Below are 27224 nucleotides of genomic sequence, written 5' to 3'. Positions count from 1 at the left end.
TCTCATATAGTTTCTAGGATTTGCATATCATATAGGTTAGTCAACCATTCAAGCAACGAATGTCCATCCGATCATTTGGTTTCATCTTATAAGAAGCAAGAATTTATGACAACATTAAGGCACTAGTCTCATAATAAAAAATCTAATTTAATCAATAATCATGCTAAATTTCAACCAAGTGGCTAGGCCACTCATCCGTGTCTCCCAAACAAGTTGGTTGGAAACCAACTTGTTTTCCTTCATCTCATTCCATAGGGACTACCCCCCTTAGTCTGTTGTTGGAAGACAGCTAGAACGTAGTGGGCGGGGATCAGAGTGAAAACCCTCATCCTCAACGTTGTTGCGGTGCCTGTACAATCCGGGTGACAACATTTTTTGGCGCCGTTGTCAGGGACAACTTTGTCTTGTTGCCGCGGTTTACAACAATTTCTCATAATCTTCTCATCATACTCCATCTTCCCATTTATCCCACCAACACAACACCTTTTTTCATAGTTGTCGGGGATAAGTTTAACTTGTTCTCAATGTTTCAACGAGGTCCTCCTTCATCATATCATCTTGTGATCTTTCATTCTTCATTCATTGTCTCATCAACGCCACAACATTTTGTGGCACCTATCTCTCATCATTTTTTATCTTCTCATCACCTTATCATTTTTTATTTCACAAATCTTCTCATCTGGTTCATTCTCAGATTTATCACCTGGACATTTAGGTTGGTTTCCGATTTAGGTGGTGACTCCACTTACTCATCCATTCACAAGAACATACTCTAGAAGGAATCCTGGTAACCTCATTAACCCCGCTCTCGATCCTAAAAAGGTTCTAAGAGCTCGGTTAAACAAGTTACACTATAGAGATCGTTTAAATTTTCTCAAACAGGAAACTCTCCTTGATCTCCATTTGTTTTTCATCAATCCTCTGAATCAAAACATCATGGTTGACAACTATGTTCCTTGCACTTTCACCAACATCCAGGGGTATTGCATGATTTGCCAAATGAATCAACTATGAACAGCTTGCCAATCTTTGAGGGGAATAATGCTATCAACGTTGAAGAACATATAAAGAAGTTTACTTCATTCCTCCATAGATATGCTCATTCTATGGACTATAATTATGAAAATGTTAAGATAAAACTATTTGTCTTATCATTGAAGGGTAATGCAATTGACTAGTTTCATGAAAAGATGATAATGCTTTCGGTTCTCTAAGGACCCACCTTGATGCTTTTCGAGACAAATAAGGGGATAAGAGGGAAGGGAAGTACTTAGTAAAAGAATCCAATACCATCAAGAAGAAAGAAAATGAAACAGTGGTAGAATTTAACTAGAGGTTCAACAAATTACTAAGGGACATGACTTAGGATTACAAGCCTCCTGACAAAACTATTTTGGAAACATATCTTGAGGCTTACCATGTAGAAATTCAATATGAGATCAGGCAAGCTCACCCTACCACTTTAGTTGCTGCCCAAAACATAGCTGAAGTGTTAGAAAAGGATAAAAAGACTTTAAGTAAATCTGAGATCCCTGGTTACAAAAGAGTTCCAATCAAAATCAAAGAAGAGTCAGAAACGGTCAAAGAATTAACCAAATTGGTTAGGGATATGGAAATTAAACATGCCAAGCAGATAAGTGACATGCATAATCAGTTAATACATATGGAAAGGAATACCAGGATGAAAACACAAAGTATGCCTCCCCGAAACAATAATAATAACAAAGGAAACAATAACAGCCAGTGGCCAAAAAGGAATTCCTCAAATGATCAAAGGCCTCCTACATCGCTTGAGTCTGCCAACATAGTTGATGAGTCTATTCCTTTCTGCATACCTTGTGACAACTTTCATGAAGAAAGTACATGTGCCTTTGCTAGAAGGATCTTAGAAGAAAGTAGATATCAACAAAATAATAATGCAAGTCAAGGCGAATCAAGTGAAAGCCCATGCGCCAATATGATTTCTTCGACCTTTGCAATAAACCCTTCGATGAAGAAAAGGACCCCATTACTCAGGCATATGGTGATAAACCAACTCAGGAACAAGTTCTAGAACTTGCAAAGAGTAAGGGCTACACATATCAAAGGAAAGGTAAGGGCCAAAGTCAGAACAAGCAGGTTCTCGCCGAAAAATACAAATCTGGTTTGAACATGGATTGGGCCGCATGGATAAATAATATTAAGATGCTTGTCCCTGTACTTGAACTTTTAAAGATTCCATCTCAAAGGGCATCTTTCTTCAGGGCTTTGGGTATGCCTCAACAAAGGGATGATAGAATTAATCATCAAGGCAAAGAAATTTAAATGAAGGACATTAACTGTTATATAACTAATGAAAACCATGAGCCTTTCTTTCTTACTTTGGACATAAATGACAGATTGCTTCATAATTGCATGCTAGATTCTAGTGCATCTAAAAATGTTATGACCAAGAAGGTCATGGAGCAATTAAACTTAAGAATTTCTAGACCATATCATAACATTTGTTCAATGGACTCTAGAAAGGTTGAAGTCCTTGGTGTGGTCAAAGATTTACAGGTTGCCTTAGCAAATTATCCATACAAGATCATCACCATCCATATTGCAATCATTGATGCATGTGAAAATTCTATCACTGCAACAACTAATTTACTTTACCTACTTATTTTCCAATAAGTTATTTATGAAATTCCTTCAATAAACATTAAAATAAATTCTGCTGCAGATATCACACCATAATACAAAAACAAACACATGCACAAGAATCAACACATTGACACAGATATTTTGGACAACAGTTCCCAAAAAAACCCAATGTGGGAAAACCGGTGCAACAAGGGAGGATTTTATTATTCAGCAATTCTTCAGTACAACAGGGTGCCAAACTAGCTTACACAATAGAGAGAAAATTCTCCATCACTTCTCCCAGTCTCTGCGTCAACCTGGCTGACCTCTGCATAGCTCCCAGACACTCTGTGTCAGCCCCTGCCTCTTTGCATCAGCACTGGGACTCTTTGCGTCACCCACGCAGGCCCTCCAATGACTACGCAGCCTACTGCTGCCTTTGCGTTTGCATGAGAGGCTCTACGCCTGCCTCTTCAACTTCTGTGTTGGACTTCTAGTGTTGTTCCCGACTCTCTGTTTCGTACTTGCTGCCTCCTGTTGCTCTCTAGACCACTAGTTTGAATTTCTCAGCTAACCCCACTCTAGAAATCGAACTGACTAGTCTCCCTCAGTGTGTTCTCCAATTGACCCTCAAGCCTCTTCTTATACTTTTCCCGTTGGTCCATCAACCACTGAGATTAAATCTCTAATCAACGACTAAGATTAAATTTGGCTTGATCCATGACTTTTGGACCCTTCTAACCCAGTTTTATATTAATACCCACTAATATTTTATTTTTCATAGGTTTAGACTTAGGATTTTCATTAAAAATATTAGTTATTTTAATATCTCCCAAACCGGTTAGAATCTGCCCAAACCATTTCTGAGTCTTGGAGATCTCATGTGCTTTAGCCTCTTCACCAATTTTCATGGCTAGAGCACATCCAATGCTACCCTAAATCAACACTCCCTCTTAGCGAGGACTGTGCTCTAGTAATACTCCTCACGGAGTATCACGCTGATCATCCAGCATTAGTCCCTGTGCCGATGCTAGGCCTCCCTGCCCAACATCCTCTACACTGTTGCATCTTGTACTGCTTCCCATGGCCCTGCCACTGCCACTGTTGCATCTGTACGACAACTCCCTCTGCATTCGTGCTGTTGTTAGTACTTTCTCCCAACACTGAATTTGCACTGCAACTCCCTCTGCATTCATGCCTTTGTTGGTCCTTCTTCCCAACACTGTATCTGCACTGCAACATCACCCCCATTTCTGCTACTAAAATGGATTCCTTATCATCCCCATCTTTTCCTTGAAGTAATCAAACTTTGTTCTTCCAAGTGCCTTAGTGAGGATGTCTGCCACCTGTTCTCTTGTCGGAGTGTAGCTCAACTGTACAGCTCCTCGTTGGACACAATCTCTGACAAAGTAACACCAAATATCAACATGCTTTGACCAATCATGAAACACTGGATTCTCAGAGAGCTTGATGCAACTCTAATTATCGCACATGATCCTAGTCGCCTCCATTTTTCTTCTGAATAGGTTCACAAGCAGTTTTCTAAGCCATATGGCCTCACACGAAGTTGTTCTCGCACCATATATTCTGCCTCAGATGAGCTCGGAGCCACAAACTTCTGTTTCCTACTACACCAAGAGGCCATTCCTGATCCAATGTTGAAACAGTACCTAGAGGTACTTTTCCGATCCACTAAACTTCCTGCCCAATCTGCATCAGTGAATCCACTCAATTTGATATCCTTACTCCTGGTGTACAAGAGTCCATATCAAATGTTCCTTGTAAATACCTGCGAACATGTTCAGTTGCTGCCCAGTGTGCCCTCTTCAGTTCCACCATGAACGGACTGAGGGTGTTGATGGCATAGCAAATGTCTGTCCAGGTATTGACCAGATACATCAGGGACCCTATGAGCTGCCTGTATTAGGTGGGATCAACATCCTTGTCTTTTGATGCATCAATATTCTTCCAGTTGGTGATCATTGGAGTAGCCATAGGTTTATAGTCCTCCATCCTGAATCTCTTCAAGATTTTTGTAGCATATCTCCCTTGCCCAAAGAAGATCTCTCCTTTTTGCTGCCAAACTTCCAACCCTAGGAAATAATGCATTCGTCCCAAGTCCTCCATATCGAATTATGTGGCCAGATTCTTCTTGAAGTCCCCAATGAGCCTGGATGATCCTGTCAGAAAGAGATCATTCACATACAAAACTAAGATTAGCGGCTCATTCTCTACGACCAAATAGTAGAGATTTGGATCTGCGTCACTCTTGACAAATCCCATCTTCTGCAAGTAGCCATCAATTCGACCATACCATGCTCTAAGTGCTTGTTTCAACCCATACAAGGCTTTCTTCAACCTGCATACATGAGACTTCTTCTCATGTGTCTCAAAGCCCTCTGGTTGTTCAATGTATACCTCTTCTTCTCTTGCCCCGTTCAGAAATGTCGTTTTGACATCCATCTAATGAATCTCCCACACCATCTGTGCTGCAAGAGATATCACGGTTCTAATAGATGTATACCTGGCTACCAGAGCGAAGGTTTCTTTGTAATCAATTCCTTTCCTCTGAGCATACCCCTTAGCCACAAACCTGGCTTTATATTTCTCTACACTACCGTTTGCAACGTATTTGATCTTGTAAATCCATCTCGAACTTACCACTAATTTGTCTTGAGGCCTTGGCACTACCTCCTAGACATTGTTCACTATTATGGAGTTGTACTCCTCTACCATCGCATCCATCCAAACCTGATGTTGAGCTACCTCCTCGAAACTGGTAGGCTCCCCATCCTGAGCTACTAATACCTGATATCTATTTGGTTGTTTTCGCTCCCTCTTATTGTTTCTTAGCACACCGATGAAATCCTCTGCATCTCGCAAAATCTGATGAAGTTCCCTACTAGTTCTTCCTCTGCCAGCAAGTGCTTCTATTAGCTCCTCCTCATCCTGTGAATCTTCCTAACCCAAGGAAGAATTCTTTACTTCTGTGGGTTGAAGAGGTTTAACCAACGACTCCTCTTTTCACTGCTCCTCGGAAGGCATTTCTCGAGATTTTCTAAAAGCCCTGTTCTTCATGAACTTCACATCTCGTCGAACCACTACCTTCCTGCTCCCTGGAAGATAGATTCTCTATGCCTTAGCATTCTCGCTATATCCCACTAGATATTCTTTTTCTGCAGTTTGATCCAGCTTTTTCCTCTTTTCCTTGGGTACGAGACAATATGCTAAACTTCCAAATATCCTGAAATGACTAACTTCAGGTGTCTTCCATGTGAAAATTTTCTCTGGAGTAATCTTGCCCAATGCCCGATGAGGAGTTATGTTCTGAACATAAACTGTTGTGTTGCATGCTTCTGCCCACAGGAATTTTGGCAAATCCTGATCATACACCATGGCCCTAGTTGCTTCTACAATAGTCTTGTTCCTGCTACTCCATTCTGCTCCAGCTAGTAAGGAGTTGTCCACTCTCTTCTGATGCCCTCCTTAGCGCAAAAATCAGTGAAGTCCTTATCGACATACTCTCCACCATTATCTCAGCGCAAAACTTTTATTTCCTTCCCAGTCATATTCTCCACCAAAGCCTTGAACTCTTTGAATTGACAGAAAACCTCGTCCTTGGTTTTTAGAAAATAAATCCAACTTTTCCTTGACTAGTCATCAATGAAGGTAAGGAAGTACTCGGCACCACTAAGAGCTTTAGTGGACATAGGTCCGCAGATATCTAAGTGTATCAATCCTAGTACACTCTTGGCCGTGTTTTTACTTCTAGGAAATGTTGCTTTGGCATACTTTCCTAGAGCACATCCTCTGCATACATCATCTCGTTCCGTACTAAGATCCGGAACTCCTGTTACAGTGCTCCTGAGAATTCTCAGAGCCCCATGGTGCAAATGTCCCATTCTTCTGTGCCATAGTTCGTTCAAATCCTTGTCTCCATGACTGCCGATTAGTGCCATTGGTGATTTTAGTTGTAGTCTATACAACCTGTTACTTTTGATCCCGATCTGCACTTTTGTTTTCCAGCTCGAGTGTTTGGCGTATACTTTCTCTTTGATGAAGAAGATGTCATAGCCTTTGCCTTGAAGTTGAAACATGGAAAGTAAGTTCATTCCCAATCCTGGTACATGCAGCACATTGGTAGCACAGAACTGCTCTCCCGATTCTATTTGAAAAATTATGGTACCCCTCCCTACTGGAGTTGCCTTGTTCCCCATGGTGATCTGAAAGTTCATCTTCTCCTTCTGATAATCTAAGAAACATTCTCGGATTCCCGTCATATGCCAAGAGGTTCCACTATCTATATACCATACCTTTGATGATGCAGAACTAGTCATACAAGCCACTTCTTCTTCCAGCCTAGAAGCCAACATAGAGAAATCTAAGTTGCAGAAAACGTTGGAGAAGGGTCCGTTTCCAGTCGAAAACGAAACGGAAACAAGGAAACTCATACCGTACAGCTTGGAAACGCGTTTCCGGCCGTACTGGACCATTTCTCGAGGAGGAAATGTGGCCAGTACGGCTGGACACGCCTTTTCAGGTCGTACGACAGAGTTTCCTCTTCTAAATTGACTTTTTCTTGTATTTTATTTTTATTTTTTCGCTTCTAATTTTTTATTGGGCGACTAAAATATTTTTTGGATGTCTCTCAAGTTATAAAAAAAAGGATTTTTTTGAGTGGGGCAGCCTAATGTTCAAGCCTATGGCCCTAGTGTTAATATGTAGTTCATGGTAATGTAAGTAAAAGTGACATTCTCCTTTATTTTTCATTTTCATCCTTTTACTTAAATTTTTAACATTACCATGAAATGACCCAGGATGTTTGAGAGTGGTTTTGCCCTCATTGGATTTCATATGGAGAAAGTAGAATTTTAGATCTCACTCAAAATCCAGCAGACTTGTCTGTTTTTCAGAATTTCAGGATTGGGGGGATTGCAATGTTTCCATTGGATTTTGTCATGTACTAGGGTATGGAACTTGTATTTAATCAAGAGAACCAAGCCCTTTATGTAGGGGAGACTCCCAATAATCAAGAGCACGTAGGATACTAGGGTATGGAACTTGTATTTAATCAAGAGCACTAAGGTCGTTCGACTATGTAAGAGGAGACTCCCAATCAAGCACAAGACAAGAAATTAGAAATTTCTCGTGGCTGATTTTGGATATTGCTATTTTCATTATGTGATCATTCATGAGTAAATGTGATGTAAATTTAGAGACTTATAGTTTATGCATTGACAATTTAATAATAATTTAATAAATTAGAATGTATCATATATGTTTTATGATTGCACATATTTCTTAAATGTTCTAGTGTATATATATATATTGCATTTCCCCGTTTCCAAAATTTGGGGAAGGGGGGACGGGCGGTCACGTTTCGTACCTGTGCCCGTTTTGGAAACTCGTACCCATTTCCCCGTTTCGTGCAACTTAGAGAGAAATCGAAATCACTTTCTGTTGTTCAATTTTCTAAAAATCTATGCGGGTCTCCTGACGTAAATGCCTCTGTATCATGGTCTCGACCCATAATTGATTCTTCCTTCCTGTCTCTGATTACTTGCTCTAATACCATGTGGAAATTCTATCACTGCAACAACTGATTTACTTTACCTACTTATTTTCCAATAAGTTATTTATGAAATTCTTTAAATAAACATTAAAATAAATTATGCTACAGATATCACACCATAATAAGAAACAAGCACATGCACAAGAATCAACACATTGACATAGATATTTTGGACAACGGTCCCTGGAAACTGGTGTAGCAACGAAGGATTTTATTATTCAGCAATTCTTCAATACAACAGGGTGCCAAACTGGCTTACGCAATAGAGATAAAATTCTCCAGCACTTCTCCTAATCTCTATGTCAACCTAGCTGACCTCTGCGTAGCTCCCAGACACTCTACATCAGCCCCTACCTCTTTGCATCAGCACTGGGCCTCTTTGCGTCACCCACACAGGCCCTCCAGTGACTGCGTAGTCTACCGTTGCATCTGCGTCTACCTCTTCAACGTCTACGTTGGTCTTCTAGTGTTCTTCTTAACTCTCTGTTCCGTACGTGCTGTGTTCTGTTGCTCTCTAGACCACTAGTTCGAATTTCTCAGCTAACCCCACTCCAAAAATCGAACTGACCGGTCTCCCTCAGTGTGTACTCCAACTAACCCTTAAGCCTCTTCTTTTTCTCATTGGTCCATCAACGACTGAGATCAATGTTGCACGAAGCGGCGACGTTTTTTGGAAGCGGGGATGCGGAAGCGTCATTTTCCAAAAATCTAGGAAGCAAAGAGTCTGCTATATATATATATATATATATTGCATTTATACTCAAAACAAACATCCCAAATACCAAATTAGTTGTAGAAGACATGAAAACATGCATATTTTTGCATAAATCAAGATAGATATAACATCCATTGTACATTAATGATTAATTATTCGAACATCAACCATTTAGATGTATCAACCATCTAGAATCTAGATTCTTCTCCTGTTGTCTAGCCTTTGCCTCTACCTCGATTGTCTAGGGATATTAGTCAACATTGCCCAATTTTGATCAAACTACTTAATTCAAGACTTAAAATATCGTAGAAAAAGCTTAACATGCTTGATAGATGATTTTGACTTGATTGAAAGGTAATTTTTTGCTAAGGGCGTGCCGCGTGACAAAGGAGTTCAACAATTAACACCATCAGCACTAGGGTACATATAGGGCTTAGTGCTCTTGATTAAATGCTATGAGCATACCTTCATACTTGATATAATCTAATGAAATGCCACAATCCCATTGATCCTGAATTCCTGAAAACTTTTAAGTCTACTAAATTTTGAATAGGATATGAAATTATATTTTCTCCATATGAAGTCCAATGAGGTTGGAACCACTCTCAAACATTCCGAGTCATTTCATAGTAATGTTAAAAATTTAAGTAAAAGGATGAAAATGAAAAATAAAGGAGAATGTCACTTTTACTTTAAGAATTTAACATTACCATGAGGAAGCATCTACTATATTTATATATTTTTTTTTATATTTTTTTTCCTTCATTCCTCACCCTAACCCAAGGTGGACCCACCCCCAACAAGCAAACTCACCTAAAATTTAAAAAATAAAAAATAAAAACGATTTTCTAAACAGCGCGGCGCTTTTCCGGAATCGTACGGAAGCATACGGAAAGCGTACGCTTCGCTCTCCGAAATGCCACGCTTCGTACTGCCGAAGCACCATACGAAGCGCGCTTCGGAGGAAGGCTTCAGAAATTTCCAGAAAGCGTCCAAAACAAGTGGAAGCGCGCTTCCGAATTTTGGAAGCGCGTTTGGGGGGACACTTCCTGGAAGCATCCGCACGGGATGCGCTTCGGGCCTTGGAACCGGGGGGGACGCTTCCTGTAACATTGGCCAAGATTAAATCTCTAATCAAAGGCTAAGATTAGATTTGGCTTGATCCATGACTTTTGGACCCTTCTAACCCAATTTTATATTAATACCCATTAATATTTTATTTTTCCTAAGTTTAGACTTAGGAACTTCATTAAAAATATCAATTATTTTAATATCTCCCAAACCGGTTAGAATTGGCCCAAACCATTTCTGGGTCTTGGAGATCTCATGTGCTTTAGGCTCTCCACCAATTTTCATGGCTAAAGCACATCTGATGCTACCCCAAATCAACAACGCGCCAGATGGATGGGGAATGCTTCTCTCTCGACAATTTGCAGGTGATTTAGGTGGATGCATTCAGATGGATTTATCTTATGCCACTTATCCAGCAATAATAGGGGACATTGTCAAATTGTATAGAGAAGTAGAGAGAATATACCAAATAGAAGTTCCAAAGAAGTTGGAAAATGGTGAACAGGTTGCGCGACAAGAACATTCGCCTTATTTTGAATCAGAGATATGTCACTTTTTTCACCACCCATCCCATCTGCCAAGCAGAAAAAGAAGAAGACTTCAAAATTACTGAGATATGCAGCGCAGTGATGAGCAATCACACCGACCTAAGAGGGTCAAACTTCAGCAAATAGCAACTAAAAAGCAACTGAGTGATCTACTAGTCAGTAGACAGATGCCAGAGATTGTTCCTCACCAATGACATTTGATGCCATGGGCATCATTTTGTATAGTATCTCTAACCCTATTCCCTTTTTATTTCATGTTGTTAGATAGTTTATTTCACACATTTACATTATGTCTTTTATATTTCAGTTTGTTAAAGTAGATTTTCTATTCCAATAGTATTGTCTATATATGCATGATGATTTTATTAGAATAATGCTTTGTTAGTGTTTAATGCTCATCTGTGATTGTAATTAGCAGTTTCTTATTAGAAACTTGTTGTTTCTATATTCTTAGTAGAAACTTGTTGTTTCTCTATATACAGTTGTATTATTTATTGAGCTTCATTTCTCATTGTAAATCAATTCAATTCTTTCATTGATTATGGTATCAGAGCTCGGGAATTTTTTTTCAAAATAATTTTTCATAATTTGAAAAATTTAGTGCTTCATTTCGAAATTGCTCTTCTCTGGAGAATTTTTTTCTTCACTTTCCATTTAGGATCATTGTTAGTAAATTGAAGGGTTCTAAATATGCGTGGCCATTCCGTGGAAGCTAGTGCCTGCAATCAATCAATTGTGTTTGCATTGAACGATTCAGTGTGCATACGTCGAATTCTTTTTGCGGGACTTCTTGCTATGTGCATTTATCGGGCTCCATTTGATGACGAAACCTGCTTGCTGGTAGATCTGCAGGCGGAAATCAGAACCCAAGTTATTTTTCATTTCTGGGTGTCACAATCTTTGTTGAGTTTTTGGAGTGCACACAAACGTTTTTTTTTTGGCACAGGATATTTCGTTCAAATATACTGCCCTAGTGTGCAGCATGCACCGTGGCTCTGTCCGAGAGCTCGTAGTGTGTATTTTCCTGTATGTGTATTTTTCCGTGTGGTTGTTTCCCGTGTGCATATTTTTCCAGTTGGCTATTTCCCGTGTGTGTATTTTCTCTTCCACTAGAAGGTTACGGTTCTTCAGATTCAGCCTAGTAAGGGTTTCTACACCCTGCGTTTATTTAGTAGCTGGAAGTTGGGAGTTTTGCTGTCTAAAGTTTGTTGTGAGTGAGAATTCAACCGGTGGTTCCCTTGCATCTGCAAATTTGATTGATCTGGCAAAGACTAAGTTTCACGTTATTCTGTCCTGGTATTGGTCAATTTTTTTTTTATATCCGCCATTCCACAGCATTTCAAAAATTATCAAAAGGACCCATAGTCCCTTGTTCCTTGGCCGAGTGGATTCAATTAAAACTGTTGCGAAATTAGACGTCCAAGCTTCGATTCGACTAGAGAGTTAGTCTTAAGGATTAACGTAATTCCATCCGTGCAGGTTGCTCAAGCTTTCCATCGTTACTACACGAAGATTTTGTTGTTCCAAAATATAGAATTCATGAGAATTTTTCTTCGAATAAATTATCTATGTCGCAAACAAAAATATATTTTTCTTTCCCATGGATGGATACTACTGAACATCTGTGGGGATTCTTGTCGGGTAAGTTACTTTGAAGATCATGCTCTATATATTTTCTTGAACCTGCTTCGCAGAACGATTTATGTTTCTATTTTATATTACACTAGCGCCTGCTAGATTTTGTCTAGGATCAGCGGACATTTGCATTGAAATCCGTGCTGGACTCCTTTATTATCTTGGGAAACGTGCAAATGGCCTCGCTAAGCAATATTATGGTAGAAGGAAGTGAACGCTTTCCTGGCACCAATTATAACATCTGGAAATAGAGAATGTTGACCATTTTTTAATATAGGCGTCTTGACTAGCTTGTTTTGGGCAAAGAGCTCCGTCCTAGTACAGCTGGTGCTAATCAAGATAAATTTGATGATCGAAATCGAGAGGTTGTTATGCTTCTCAAACTCTCTGTTACTGATGATCAGTTACCACAAATTCCCTCCGGCAAGACAACTGCCGAAATCTGGCAACATTTGTTCGACAAGAGCAGAGCTTTCTTTCTAAAGAATCAGTTGTTCTCCATCATGATGGATGAGCATATGTCTTTACAGGAACATCTTAACAAGATCAAAGACATTTGAGATCAGCTCGAAACCATTGGTTGGACCATGGAGGAAGAAGATATGGTAGTCATCACTCTGAAAAGTCTACCAAAACCTTATGAGCACTTCATAGAAACACTCAACATTACCTCCACTAATGTTGATCTGAAGTTTCCGGAGTTATGCACCAAACTCATGCAGCAGGATCATTGGAAACAACAGTTTGGTAGTGGTGCTTCATCAGCCTCCTCAGAAAATGCTTTTGCTGCCCAATATCAGTCCTCTCGGTCCTTTCAGCAGAAAGGTTCTTCTCAGCTTTCTGATCCCGCTAAGAAGAAAAATGTGCAGTGTAATCACTATCACAAGTTCGGCCACATGAAGAAAGATTGCCGACAGAGGATTGCTTCTAAACAGAAGAAACAGGGAGGGTTTCATCAGACAACAAATGTTGCAGAACAGTCCGAGCAGAAGGAATCTACCTTTTTCACTTTCATGGCTAAGAGGTCCTCAGATCATGTCCCGTCTTTTGCCTAGTACATTGACTCTGATGCATCCCGTCATTTCTCTCACAGGCGTGACTGGTTTATTGACTTCTCATCTTTCATTGATTCCATGGTATTCGGTGGAGGTGAGGAGGACACAGTGGTTGGCAGAGGTACAGTTCAGATCTAGTCTGGTGGGCGCACACTCATCTTCCTGAATGTGTACTATGTTCCTGGTATGGAAATTAATCTGCTGTCTGTCAGCCAGATTATGAGGAACTCTCCTTAGCTCGATGTGGTGTTTAGTGCACACAAGTGCTCCATTATTGACAGGGACACTCGTCTTACGGTTGCTGTTGGTCTAGAAGATCATGGCCTATACAGGTTTCTTGACACTGGTGATTCTCCAGAAGTGGCTCTAGCAGCGTGTTTCTCCTATCAACACTCTCTGGCATCAGAGATACAGGCATCTAAACATTCAGTATCTCTCTCAGCTATCTCGGGAGGGACTTGTGTCAAGGTTACCTGATATTCAGATTCAGCAGTTGGGAGTGTGTGGCACCTGTCAAGCTAGTAAGCAACATCGGTCTTCATTCAAGGATGGAGAATCTTGGCACGCATCTAAGGTACTCCAGTTAATTCATGCTGATATTTGTGGTCCTATGAATACATCTTCTATTACTGGTTGCAAATATTTTTTGCTTATTGTAGATGATTTCAGTAGAAAGATGTGGGTGTACATTCTAAAAAATAAATCTAATGTATTTAGTATCTTTTAGAAGTTTAAGTCCTTAGTTGAAAAAGAGTCTGGCTATAATATTATAACTCTTAGGACAGATAATGGGGGGGAATTTTGTTCTTCTGCTTTCTCCAACTTCTATGATACCTGTGGCATCAAACGCCAGTTAACTACTCCTCAGCAGAACAGTGTTGTCAAACGTTGCAATCGTACAGTTGTTGAAATGGCTCGTTCCATGTTACAACACAAGAATGTTCCGAACAAATTTTGGGCTGAAGCAGTGTTTACTATTGTCTATCTTCTTAACTGATCACCTACTCAGGCTGTTAAGGGGAAGACTCCAAAAGAGGTTTGGTCTGGTCGTAAGCCTAAGATCAGTCACCTCAAAGTGTTTGGCTCGGTTGCATATGTTTGGATTCCAAAAACCAAAAACTCATGATGACAGGATACAGTGATCACCACAAGGCCTATAGACTAATAGATATAGACACTGGTCGTCTTATATTCAGTCGAGACGTAGTATTTGATGAAGACAGAGGGTTCTTTCAGTCTCCTTCTGCGCATTGTTCTGAGGACCCACTTCACAGTGTTCTTCTTCCGTTAAGTCCACCTAATGAGAGGGATAATGCAACATCAGTATTTGATGATGCACTACCTGACCTTCCTCTAGAAAATAATCCTCCTCTTGTTGTCCCTGTTATTCTTGAGCCTCCTCCATCTACTCCTGATATTGGTTCTTCTACTCTCTGGCCTAAATGGTGGGCTAAAACTATTGGTGATCTCCAGGATAATGAGCTCCTTAAAGGTAGAACTTCCAGAAATAAGAGCAAACAGCAGCCTACGGTAAATTTTGCTCTTATGGCTAACTTACACAATGTTTTTGAGCCTCAAACCTATTTCGAGGCTAAGGTATACCTGAGTGGGATAGGCTATGGAAGCTGAATTCTAGAGTCTTAAGAAGAATCACATTTGGACCCTTTCTGATCTTCCTACAGGGAAGAAGCCCATTAGCTGCAAATGGGTGTATAAAGTGAAATACAAAGCTGACGGAACCCTAGACAAGTATAAGGCTCGCCTTGTTGCTCGAGGGTTCTCACAGAAGGAAGGCATAGACTATGAGGAGACCTTTGCTCCTACAACCAAGATGAGTACCATACGGCTTGTCCTTGCCTTAGCAGCTCAGTTCAATTGGAAAGTCCATCAGATGGATGTAAAGAGTGCTTTTTTGAATGGTGACTTACAGGAAGAAGTCTACATGATGCAGCCTCCAGGATTCAAGGTTGCCGGTCAAGAACAGAAAGTTTGTAGATTAGTCAAAGCACTCTATGGTCTGAAACAAGCCCCTCAGGCTTGGTACATGAAAATTGACAAGTACCTAACAGATCATGGCTTTCAGCGGATTCCATCTGATGCAAACCTGTATATCAAACATACTAGTGATGATATTCTATTTGTGGTTGTCTATGTGGATGATCTTATCATTACTGGCAATTCAGCACATTTGATCCATGGGATCAAACAGGATTTGTGCAGCACTTTTGATATGACAGATTTGGGACTTCTTCATTATTGTTTGGGGGTTGAAGTTTGGCAGACTGAGAACAACATCTTTCTCTCTCAGTCCAAGTATGCCAGAAATCTTGTAGACAGATTCAAAATGCAAGATTGCAAACCTGCCACGACTCCTATGGAACCAAGGCTCAAACTTTCAGCTCAGTCATCCTCACCACTTGTGTATGAAACTTTATTCAGGCAATTAGTGGGAAGCCTCATCTACCTTACTGCCACTAGCCCTAATATCAATTTTGCAGTAAGCCACATTTCACGCTTCATGTCAGCTCCTAAGGCTGATCACTACATAGCAACAAAGCGTGTGCTGCGTTATGTAAGAGGCACTCTTGATAATGGACTTTTGTACACTCGGAGTTCAGATCCTACACTCAGTGGTTACACAGATTCAGATTGGGCTGGTTCAGTTGATGACCGTAAATCTACAGCTGGGTATGTGTTTAGTCTGGGATCCGGTGCTGTCACATGGACTAGTAAGAAGCAGCAGGCAGTGGCTCTCTCCTCGACAGACGCAGAGTATCGGGGAGCAGTTAAGGCATCTTGTGAGGCAGTTTGGCTTCGACGCATGCTTGCGGATATGCATGTTTCCCAAGTAGGTCCTACTCCCTTGTTCTATGACAATCAGGGAGTGCTCAAACTCGCCAAAAATCTAGTCTTCCATGAACGAACAAAGCATGTGGAAACCCATTGTCACTACATTCGACAGCTTGTTGAAGACGGATCTATTTAGTTGATGTATGCTCCCACAACGGAGCAGCCAGCAGACATCTTCACCAAGCCTTTTGGTCCTGATAAGTTTGTAAAATTCAGAGGGTCTATAGGTGTTGTAAATAGATTGAGCATTAAGGGAGGGTATTAGAATAATGCTTTGTTAGTGTTTAATGCTCATCTGTGATTGTAATTAGCAATTTCTTATTAGAAACTTGATGTTTCTATATTCTTAGTAGAAACTTGTTGTTTCTACTTTCTTAGTAGAAACTTGTTGTTTCTGTATATACAGTTGTATTATTTATTGAGCTTCATTTCTCATTGTAAATCAATTCAATTCATTCATTAATTAGATTTCGATGTTGAATGGAGATCTATTTGATGGACTTTTGTTTCTTTGGATGCAGGATCCTTGTTAGGATATTTTGGCACAAAAGTACATAGTAAAGAAACACACTTTACCTAACTCTACACTAGACTAAGTTATACTTAACTATTTCCTGTGTCAGAATATCCTAACTTCCCCCCTTAAGAACAACTTGGGATAGGATTGAAGGACGTACAAATATGACATTGAAAGATGTACAAATATGACACAATAGGAGAAGGAAGGAGGCATTAGAGCCTATCCCCCCTTAGTGACAACTTCCTGAACTCCAACCATAAATCGAAGTTTAGTAAACTTCGCCTCTGTGAGAGCCTTTGTGAAGATGTCTGCAACTTGACCATCTGTTGAACAATATTGCACTTCAAGAACATGGTCGTGAATGAGCTTTCTGATGAAGTGCATGTGCAGTTCAATGTGTTTGTTGCGCTGATGTTGGACTGGATCTTTGCATAGTTGAATGGCACTTTGATTATCACACCAAAGTGTAGTCGAATGTTGCTACTGAAAGCCAAACTCTGATAGATTTGACGAAGCCACAGGGCTTCCTTACTAACTTCCACGGCACCATGATACTCTGCTTCTGCTGAAGAAAGTGAAATGGCACTTTGTTTCTTGCAAACCCATGTAATAGGTCCTGGACCAAGAGTGAACACATAACCTGCAGTAGACTTCCGATCATCAGGGTCACCAGCCCAATCAGAATCAATGAAACCAACCAATAGAGGAGATGCTTTTGCACCGTAATGAATCCTAAACTGAATTGTACCTCGAACATAAAGAAGTATTCTTTTAGCTGGTTTCCAATGACTTTCATGTGGGTTTTGCATAAACTGAGCAATAAGGCCAACGCAAAGGAAAGGTCAGGACGAGTATGGGTCAGATACAAAATTTTTCCCACAAGTTGACGGTATAAGGTAGCATCAACTTCAGGGGAAGTACAAGTGACTAAAAGTTTGGCTCCACACTGAAAGGGGGAGGCCCTCAAGATCTAAATGATTGAAATGGATCATGGGGGGGAGGCTCCCAAAATCTGAAAAATTGAAATTGCCAGAAGAAAAATAAGAGAATGCCCAATAAACAAAACCACAAAAAAACTTTTTATTAAAATAGATAATAATTGTAAGGACTACATTGTGGTGGAGAATCTATCCTTTTACAAAATGCGACTTGTTACTTACATTATTTTTTCAGTTACAATACCACGAGTCAATTCCATGGGTGAATGAATACCATGGGTGGATGTCACAATACCACAGGTGAATGAATACGGGTGGATGTCACAATACCATGGGTGAATGAATACCATGGGTGGATGTCACTTACAATACCATGAGTGGATGCCACTTACAATACCATGGGTAAATTCCATGGGTGGATGAATAACATGGGTGGATGAATACCATGGGTTGATGCCATTTTCCATTCGGATCATTCCTCCCTCCTTAAGAAGCAATGGTCCCCATTGCGTGAAGTTCCCTCCTACAAAGCCTTTGTTGAATATGAAGAGCCACTGAAGAGAAGGGTTTTATGTGGTTAACCCATAACCATGATGAACGAAGATCCGAGGATAGAGATACCTTGTAATGCTTGTGACCAACTGTGATACTGACAGTGTGCGGCCTAGCAAATGGACTTCGATGAAGTGTGGGTTTGTGGATGACCCATAACCATGATGAATGAAGATCCAAGGATAGAGATACCCTGTAATGCTTGTGACCAACTATGATATTGACAGTGTGCGGCCTAACAAATGGACTTCGATGAAGTGTGGGTTTGTGGATGACCCATAACCATGACAAACGAAGATCCGAGGATAGAGATACCCTGTAATGCTTGTGACCAACTGTGATACTAACAGTGTGCGGCCTAGCAAATGGACTTCGATGACAAGGATTTTGTGCAGTTGACCCATAACCATGATGTTGGTTGTTGATGAAGTAGCAGGTGCCTACATAGCCTGGGGTGGGAGGGCATGTCTCTAAATAACCCAAGCCAAATGTTGTTATGCTGTAACTGATAAATGTGAAGTAGGTGCCTACTAAAGAGGGGTGGGAGAGCACATCTCCAAAGGGAACTCGCTCTAAATGCTGCTCCATAACTAAAATGGATATAACTCGGTCAATATAACTCATAATATTTATTATAACAACCTATTTTTGGAAGTAGAAGTATCATTTTGCATCTTCCCATGTGTTGCAAATCCTTATCTGGACATTCTAGAATCTCATATTCACGGTGCAATTTTTCCGTCGTCACAAAAGTTCTGAAAAAAATAGTTGATTTTAAATTAGCGATATTTCCCACATCCGAACTCCGATTCGACCCATTTTCTTTAAATTGGGTGATTTTTCAAGAGGAGCTCAGATCTACAATCCTTTTTCTGAAATTCTACACAAAAACTTCAAAAAATGATAGGAGAGTCGTCGTCCACCTGTTGTCGATAGAAAAAAATTCTACAACATAGCTGATTTTAAATCAGCGATATCTCCCTCATCCAGACTCCAATTCGGCCGAATTTTTTTTTGAATTTTGGTATTTTTTTGCAAGGAATCTAGATCTAGTATTGTTTTTGTAAATATTGCACCAAATGTTTCAGATCTGATCTACAAACTCGCCGCCCAAAAAAAATTCCTGCAAAAAAATGAAAAAAAAAAATTCTTCTTGCTTGGCCCAAGAAAGTGCTCTGTGGAGGTCACAGCGCGTGTCTGAAGTTTGTTGAATATTGCTGAAAAAATGAAACTGAGATATGCATGAAACCCTCATTCCCATGTAATCATAAACTGCTCTGATACCCTGTTACTTTCCACCCACACACTGTCAGTATCACAGTTGGTAACAAGCATTACAGGGTATCTCTATCCTCAGATCTTCGTTCATCATGGTTATGGATTAACCACATAAAACCCTTCTCTTCAGTGGGTCTTCATATTCAACAAAGGCTTCGCAGGAGGGAACTTCATGCAATGGGGACCATTGCTTCTTAAGAAGGGAGGAATGATCTGAATGGAAAATGGCATCAACCCATGGTATTCATCCACCCATGTTATTCATCCACCCATGGAATTTACCCATGGTATTGTAAGTGGCATCTACCCATGGTATTTATCCACCCATGGTATTGTAATGACCCTCCATGACCCTCCATGACCTCTATTTAAAGAGCATGGAGGGTCATTTGTAGGGGAAGTGTAGTGGGCCCATAACCTGTTGGAAGAATCACCGCACCTCTATAGAATCCGTAATTTCCACCCTGGGGATCCTAGTTAATGGTTTGGAACGTTTACCAACACCTACGGGTTTTAGTGTAACAAAAACCTCTTCATGGCATCAGAGCCTGGACCCAGGCTTGATTCCCCCGAGTTGCGTTTGAGGGGGGTGTTGTAAGAATCACCGCACCTCTATGCAATCTGTAATTTCCACCTTGGGGATCCTAGTTAATGGTTTGGAATGTTCACCAACACCTGCGGGTTTTGGTGTAACGGAAAACCTCTTCAATTTTGGGATTCTCATGTTCCTTCTTAAAAGCAGTGTGTCCCCATATGGAGCCAAATGTTGCACCAAATTTGTCAAATTTCCAAGGAAGCGGAAGTACCAACTTTTTCAACAAGGACCGGATCACATATCAGTAGTCCATGTGTTATGGTCATCCCATTCTGAAGTTATATATTGTAAATGATCTTAGTAAAACCTTGAGTCTATGTAACAACCTAGGCAAGCCTATAATTTGATGGCAAATTCCATCCTAAGAGTATTTTTAACTTCACTGATTACCTGTGTTTTTTCGACGCGGCTAATTAGCAGAGTTTTTTCCCTCCAACATAAACCCCCAAAGCTAGGGTGACATTTATTGTCGGATTATTAGGTGAGTCCGAGTGTTTTAGTCGAGTGTGATGTAAAATTGTTTCAGAATAATTTAAGTTAATTGGCTTAATTATTTTATTACAAATCACTTGGTTTACCAGATCATATTGAGTCACATATGGGTTATGTGTCTTGAAGGTCCAAGACAAATGTGTATTCGCTCTTTGAATTTTGTAAATGAAAGATCATATGTATTAGAGGGTTGGAAAAAATAATTAAATCCCTTCATATGTAAATTAATTAATTTTTCTGGCAAAATAAAATTAAATCCTAAGCCATAAAATTAGTTCATTGGAGTCAAGTTAAATTGTCTTGGGAAAATAAATTCTCCAAACAGAAAAATTCGTGGGTCTTAAAAGAGTCAATTTGTAAAGGTCTTCTACCAAGGGAATATTGTATTTTTGAAGAAAATTTGGACCCTTGGACCTTGGTGGTTAATTCAAAGTCAATTTTTTTAGGAAATTAGCTCAAAATAATTAATATTCATCTAATTAAAATGGAATTAAATGATAAATTCGAAAATTCATCAAAAATAAAAAGATCAAAGGCCAAAATTAAAATATCATTAAGTGTTTATCAACGACCAAGATTATTTTGACAAGGATCAAAGAAACTAGTTGTTATTTTTCCATTTGAGGATTTATCTATAAATTACAGAGTCAATTGAGTCTCTACTCATCTTGATCTGTTAAAATTGACAACTAGGGCAAAACTCCATGTGGGTCATCTTATTTATGGCAGTATATTTTTCTTGGACTTCTCTCATCGAGAGGTGTAGGATTGATCTAAAGATCATCCAATTCAAATAAGTATTTATGGAAATATGAATTTATTTGTGTTATGGGACAATTCGTCAAGGTCGGTCAGTGACCAAATAACCCCCATTTGTGCTCAACGTTTTAGTATAAATAGAGGTGCCTTGCAAGTCATTTGTACACCCTTCACTCTTGATTTATCTCCACTTGTTTTGGGTTTTAGTGGAAGAGAATTCTAAGAGGAGGAAGCCATAGATGCAGGAGGAAAGGAGACTAAAAAAGGAGCCCAGCCACAGTTTGGTCGCAGTCAAGAAGAGATCTAATACTGCGTCCTAAATAAGGTGATCTAACCGCCATTCAATCAAGGAGACTTAGCCGCAGTTCATGATGTCTGGCCGCAGTTCAAGATGGGAGATCTAGCACGATGAAGTCGCAGTCTTCATGCCTTAGCCACAGGTCTTGTCCTCAACGCAGCAAGGAGCTTCCATACGCTGTCAAAGGAAGCTTCAAATGAGCCTTAGCTGTTGTCTTCTATACCGCAGATGCGCTGTCATGAGGAGACCTTAAGGGACCCTAGCCACAAATCTAGGAAGATCCCTAGCCGCAGTAAAAATTGTAAAATAGGCATTCACACAGCTGAAGGTAGAAGGCCCAAATACGTTGTCCACATCTCATGAAGAGAGCAGCCTAATCTGCAATCTTCTTGGGTCCTCATCCGCTGTCATAATATCCACCGCAGTGAGATCCATATGTTGACCTAATGATAGGAAATACTCAGTCACCCTACGTTGTCCTTAACACTAAGGCCGCATCAAGGAGGATTCATATGCTGCCTTCTTTATGCTACTTGTATACTGCCCTAAGTCACTGCAATGGAAACCTAGCAGCAATGTCAAAAGACTGTTGGATTATGTATGGTAGCAGTTGTCTCTATATTGAGGGAGAAGTTGTATGTTTGAACTTGAACTATAGCCTAGTTGCTCTGCTAGGCTGCAAGCCATAGCAAGCAGCTAAGGCTGGTATATGCAGCATAATAATGGTGAAGCACAGTGCACAGTAAGTACAGCAACATAATGATGTGATAGGTGGCAGCATGATGAAGGCAACATGGTGCAGTATGGTGCAGCAATGGGACAACATGGTAATGATGGGCATATAGCAACAAGAATGTATTGCAGCAGTAGGATGATGAGGTATTGCAACATGCATTTGGGTGCAGCATAGTGCAATGAAGAGCTCAACATAGTGCAGCATGAGGAGATGCAATACAGTGATGGGTACAGTCATGATTAGTGAAGCATGATGAGATGCAACATAGTGATGATGGGTGCAACATGGTGCAGCACAGTGAGGTGCAGCATGATGATGAGGTGCAGCACAATGATAGGTGCAGCATGGTGATGGAGTCACCTTAGAGAATCAGTTGAAGCAGCATGTCTTCAACTGAGTTCAGCTACCTCATGTATCATCTTCTTAGAGATGATCTATGCTCTTATATAGAAAAGTCAAAGTGTTGACTTCTGTTGTATATGTACTATCTCTCGCTCTCTCTGTTGAACTATTGAAGAACATATAAGAAGAATTGATCAAGGGTTTCCCTCATTGGGGTTTGTCCCTAGCTAGCGCCACATCTTGTGTCATCGTGTCTTGGCTTGTTTTCTGCGACTTATGTTTATGTTCTATCTGCAATTTACTATTATGTTGATGTGATTGCTAATCTAGAAAAGATATTGAGCTTACTGTGAAAATTGAAATAAATTGCTCTAAGCATAGAACATACCTAAAATTAACATGGGATTAGAGTTGAGGTGAAGACAAAGCCAAGCAACAGTGAAAGAGCAATCACCGAAGACAATTGGAAAGGACAAAAGGCTCAACGGATTCCTCATCCCTCTTCAAATTCACCAAGGGTGAAGTCGAAGCGGAGAATATTATCAGAATGGCGCAGCGGAAGCTTTTGATGGCCTACCTTAAGATCACTTCAATGGAAAGTCTGAATCTAAGGGTGGAAGGAAAGGCAGACGCCTTGCTTGCAATAAGTTTGGCCATTATGCGAATGATTGTCCGAATGGTAGGGACACATCACTTGATGATGACAACAATCATTCTAGGGACATCTTCAATGATCGAAGGAATGACAAGTCATGCAGGTCATCAAGGAAATATCTGACTCTTCAAAGAAAGCAAGGAACCCCAGGTATGAAGAATCAAATGTTGTTTCTGATAAGATAAAGAAGCATTATCTTATATTGGCCCTCTCCTCAACTCTTTGAGAATCTAGCTTATTGATTGTAGTGCTTCAAGGTACTTCATGGGATAGAAGGGTGTTCTCTCTAATTGGTAGAAATGGAAAGAAATCATGGATTATACTTGGAGTCAATGCCACCCACCCGAAAGGGTGTAGGGAATGTTACCTCTCAATTGAATGAGGGTAACTCGATTCATTTAAAATAAGCTCTTTATGTACCTCATCGCAAGAAGAACCTGGTGTCCATTTCAGTAAATAGAACTCAAAGGTTTCAAGGTGCATTCATCGATGGAAAGGTATGTGTTTGAAGAATTTTCAAAGATGCTTTTACTCATGGGTTTAGGGTTGGAAATTTATATCAACTTGCAAGAAATCCATTGGGGACCATGTCAGTTGACACATCTCGTCTATAGCACCGGAGGTCTGCTTATTATGGGGCCCCACCCAATGTGAGTCAGATGATGATAAGGATGCCTGAATTCAAGAAGAGCATGAAGGTACATGTTCGAGATGTACCGATGGAAAATCTTACAAGGGGACCATTCCCTTCATGTAGCAGGTCCAAAGGTTTCGAACAACCCGAGGGGTTTGAGATTCATGATCAAGAATCTCATGTATGCAGGTGGAAGAAACCCCTCTATTGCTAAAAGCAAAACACCTCGGGCTTGATATGAGAGGATTAGTTGTCTAATGAAGTTGAGATTCACTAGGAGTGAAGCCAATCCAAACCTTTGCTTAAAGGTTGTGGATGATACACCTCTCATATTGGCACCTTCTGAGGACGACCTATTTTGACAAGTCCTGACCCTCTCATTTGCAAAAGTAAGAGAGAGTTGGATTTCGAATTTGGAATGGTGAACTACAAGCCCGTGACCACCTCGATGGAGCTTGACATTCAGAAGTTATGTATGTCGGACCTGATTTGGGAAATGCCTCTGAGTTTCATAAACTCATTCTAGCATTGATGTTCTTGGTGAACTCTCATCCGGATATATGTTTTGCAGCTAGCATGTTGAGCTCATATACGGTTGAGCCTCACTAGATTGGTGCCAAGAATCATTTGAGATATCTTTAGGGCACAATCTCTCATGGATCAAGATACACTGCCAGAAATGTGAAGCTACATGGTTATTCTGATGCTGACTAGATAGGCAGTGTGAAGGATCGCAAGACCACTTCTGAGTGTTGGTTCACTTTAGGTTTTGCCTTGATATCCTGGATGAGCAGGAAGCATAAGTCGGTTGCTTTGCGCACCACTGAGACCAAATACATAGCTACGAGTATGACCTCGTGTGAAGTTCCCTTGTTGTGGAAGCTCTTCATGGAGTTGTTTAGACACATGATAAATACCACCGTGATCTTCAGTGACAACCAAAGGGGGATTCGTTGTTGGGGAATCCCGTATTCTATGATCGCTCAAAGCATATAGACATCAGGTACCACTTTATCTGGGATATGGTACATCGATGAGCAAGAAGGCTCCATCACATAGGATTGATGTGCAGGTTGCCGACATTTTGTCAAGCCCCTGGGAAAGGTCAAATTTGTGACTTTCCAAGAACGACTAGGAGTCGTGGAGAAACTCTCTCCCAGGGTCCTATATGATATGGACATTGAGCTCCGGGAGCTCTAGGGGCTTGGGGGTACATCGAGGAGCGATGAGCAACCATAGGGTGAGTGGTCCAGCCCAATTTGCACTAATCGTTATCGGGATATTATCGGTGCAGGGAAAACAATCGGAAAAAATTGTAAAAATCGGGAAAAAAATTGTAACATACAAAAATATTCATTTTTTTTGCAATTTTTTTAATATCTAAAGCATCTACACCACATAAAATAAATATATTGACACATAAATATGATAAAAGAACTAATATATAAGATGTTTAATATCATTTCTAGTGCCACATCACACATAACAGTGAATCATGTCCTGAACAGTAAGTCTTGACTCATGACTCCCAACTCAGCCTCAAAATATCAATAAAAAATTATAATAATGTATCTCATATCATGAGTCAAAATGTCATATACAATGAAATGAACCAAATAACTAAAGACTAATACTATTGATTTCCTTTGCCCCTCTAGATGTAGGATGTCGGTGGAGTTGGCAGTAGACTCTGTTGTGCTCTAGAAGCTGAAGAGCTAGGAGCTACAATATGTAACCACGTCCTCTACTTGTGACAAGGGTAGCTTGGGTCACCTCCTCCTCAAAAAAAAAAAATATATATATATATATATATAAATATTATTTATTTATTTATTTTCATCCAGATTTTTTCCTAAAAAAATCGGCCAAAAAAACCCTTGATTTATCGCCCGATTTTATCTTCTTTTTGAAAAAATCGCGATAAAACGATTTTATCATGATTTTTTGGCGATTAGTGCAACACTAGTCCAGCCTTCCCCTAGTGGTTTGCTATATGGGCAGGATGAGTGGTTCATCCTTCTCCTACAGACACACAATCATAGGGTGAGTGGTTCAGCCTTCCCCTAGTGATTGTTGTGTACAGGAGTGAGTGGTTCAGCCTTCCCTGGATGCGCCTTATGACATGTAGGCAAGATGAGTGGTTCATCCTTCTCATGCTGAGACATTCTACCCATGTAGTCTAGAACTCATGGGAAGTACCTTTCATCTGGCCAATAAGCAAAGAAATGAGGATAGGGACCATAGTGGTACCGATGGACACACATGTTACTATCGTACTCCCTATGCTAGGTGATATTGATCTGGGATCAATGAAACTGACTTAGGGTCAGTAATGAGTGATTTGAGACACTCTCTTTTGATATTGATCTAGGATCAATGAAACTGAATTCGCGTCAGTATGAGTGATATAACTCACTCTCTTTTGGAACTGATATGGGATCAGTAAGAGTGGTATGAAACACTCTCTTCTGTTAAGTTTATGGTATGTTCTATGCTTATAACAGTTTACTTCTTTTTCTTATTAAATTCCACCGATTAGCAATCACATGTACATAAAGTAAAGTGCAGATAGAACATTAAACGATCGACAGAAAACAAGCCAAGACAAGAGACACAAGATGTGGCGGCTAGCCAGGGACAAACCCCACAATGTGTGGGGAAACCCTTTGATCAAATCTTCTTTTATCTTCAATAATTTAGCAGAGAGAAATAGTACAATAAATCTGATTCATATCAGCAGTAGCAAACCCTAGATCAGTAGCGTCAGCATTAGCGGCTTCATTATCAAACTAGGGCAGACCATATCTCACAAACCGACAGTCAGATTGACTTCATTCCACAACCAAAAGTTTCGGCTTCCAAAGGAGGTTCAGATGAACCTACAGCGCAGTTCAGATGAGGAGATCTTCTAGGCCACGCAAGTCAATCTTTACTTCTGCAGTTGCAGCTTCAGTTTCAACAGTTTCCGGCTTCAAACTAGGGCAGTCGATATCTTGCAAACCGTTCGTCGGAATGACTTCATTCCACACCAAAAGTTGCGGCTTTCAAGGGAGGTTCAGATGAACCTACAGCGCAGTTTCAAAGAGGAGATCTTCTAGGCCACGCAAGTCAATCTTTACTTTTGCAGTTGCAGCTTCAGTTTCAGCAGTTTCCGCTTCAAACTAGGGCAGTCGATATCTTGCAAACCGTTCGTCGGATTGACTTCATTCCACCACCAAAGTTTGCGGCTTTCCAAAGGAGGTTTCAGATGAACCTACAGCGCAGTTCCAAAGAGGAGATCGTCTAGCCACGCAAGTCACATCTTTACTTCTGCAATTTGCGGCTTCAATTTCATCAGTTTCTGCTTCACATGAGTGAGAGAGAAGAGACCCATTT

The 27224-nt window shown here is 40.3% G+C and overlaps 1 protein-coding gene across 2 annotated transcripts in view; it reads left to right on the top strand.

The window, feature by feature from the left end:
* The window catches only part of LOC149166842 (phenylacetaldehyde reductase-like), a 522913-nt gene that overhangs the window by 312706 nt on the left and 182983 nt on the right, over positions 1 to 27224 (top strand). The gene's annotated exons all lie outside the window — the stretch shown is intronic.

The sequence above is a fragment of the Pinus tabuliformis genome, chromosome 5_1 (genome assembly GCF_031772625.1).
Source record: "Pinus tabuliformis cultivar Carrire ecotype Pingquan chromosome 5_1, CPIR1, whole genome shotgun sequence".
NCBI lineage: Eukaryota > Viridiplantae > Streptophyta > Pinopsida > Pinales > Pinaceae > Pinus > Pinus tabuliformis.
The sequence above is the reverse complement of the archived record's forward strand: the minus strand, read 5'-3'. Positions and strand labels throughout refer to the sequence as shown.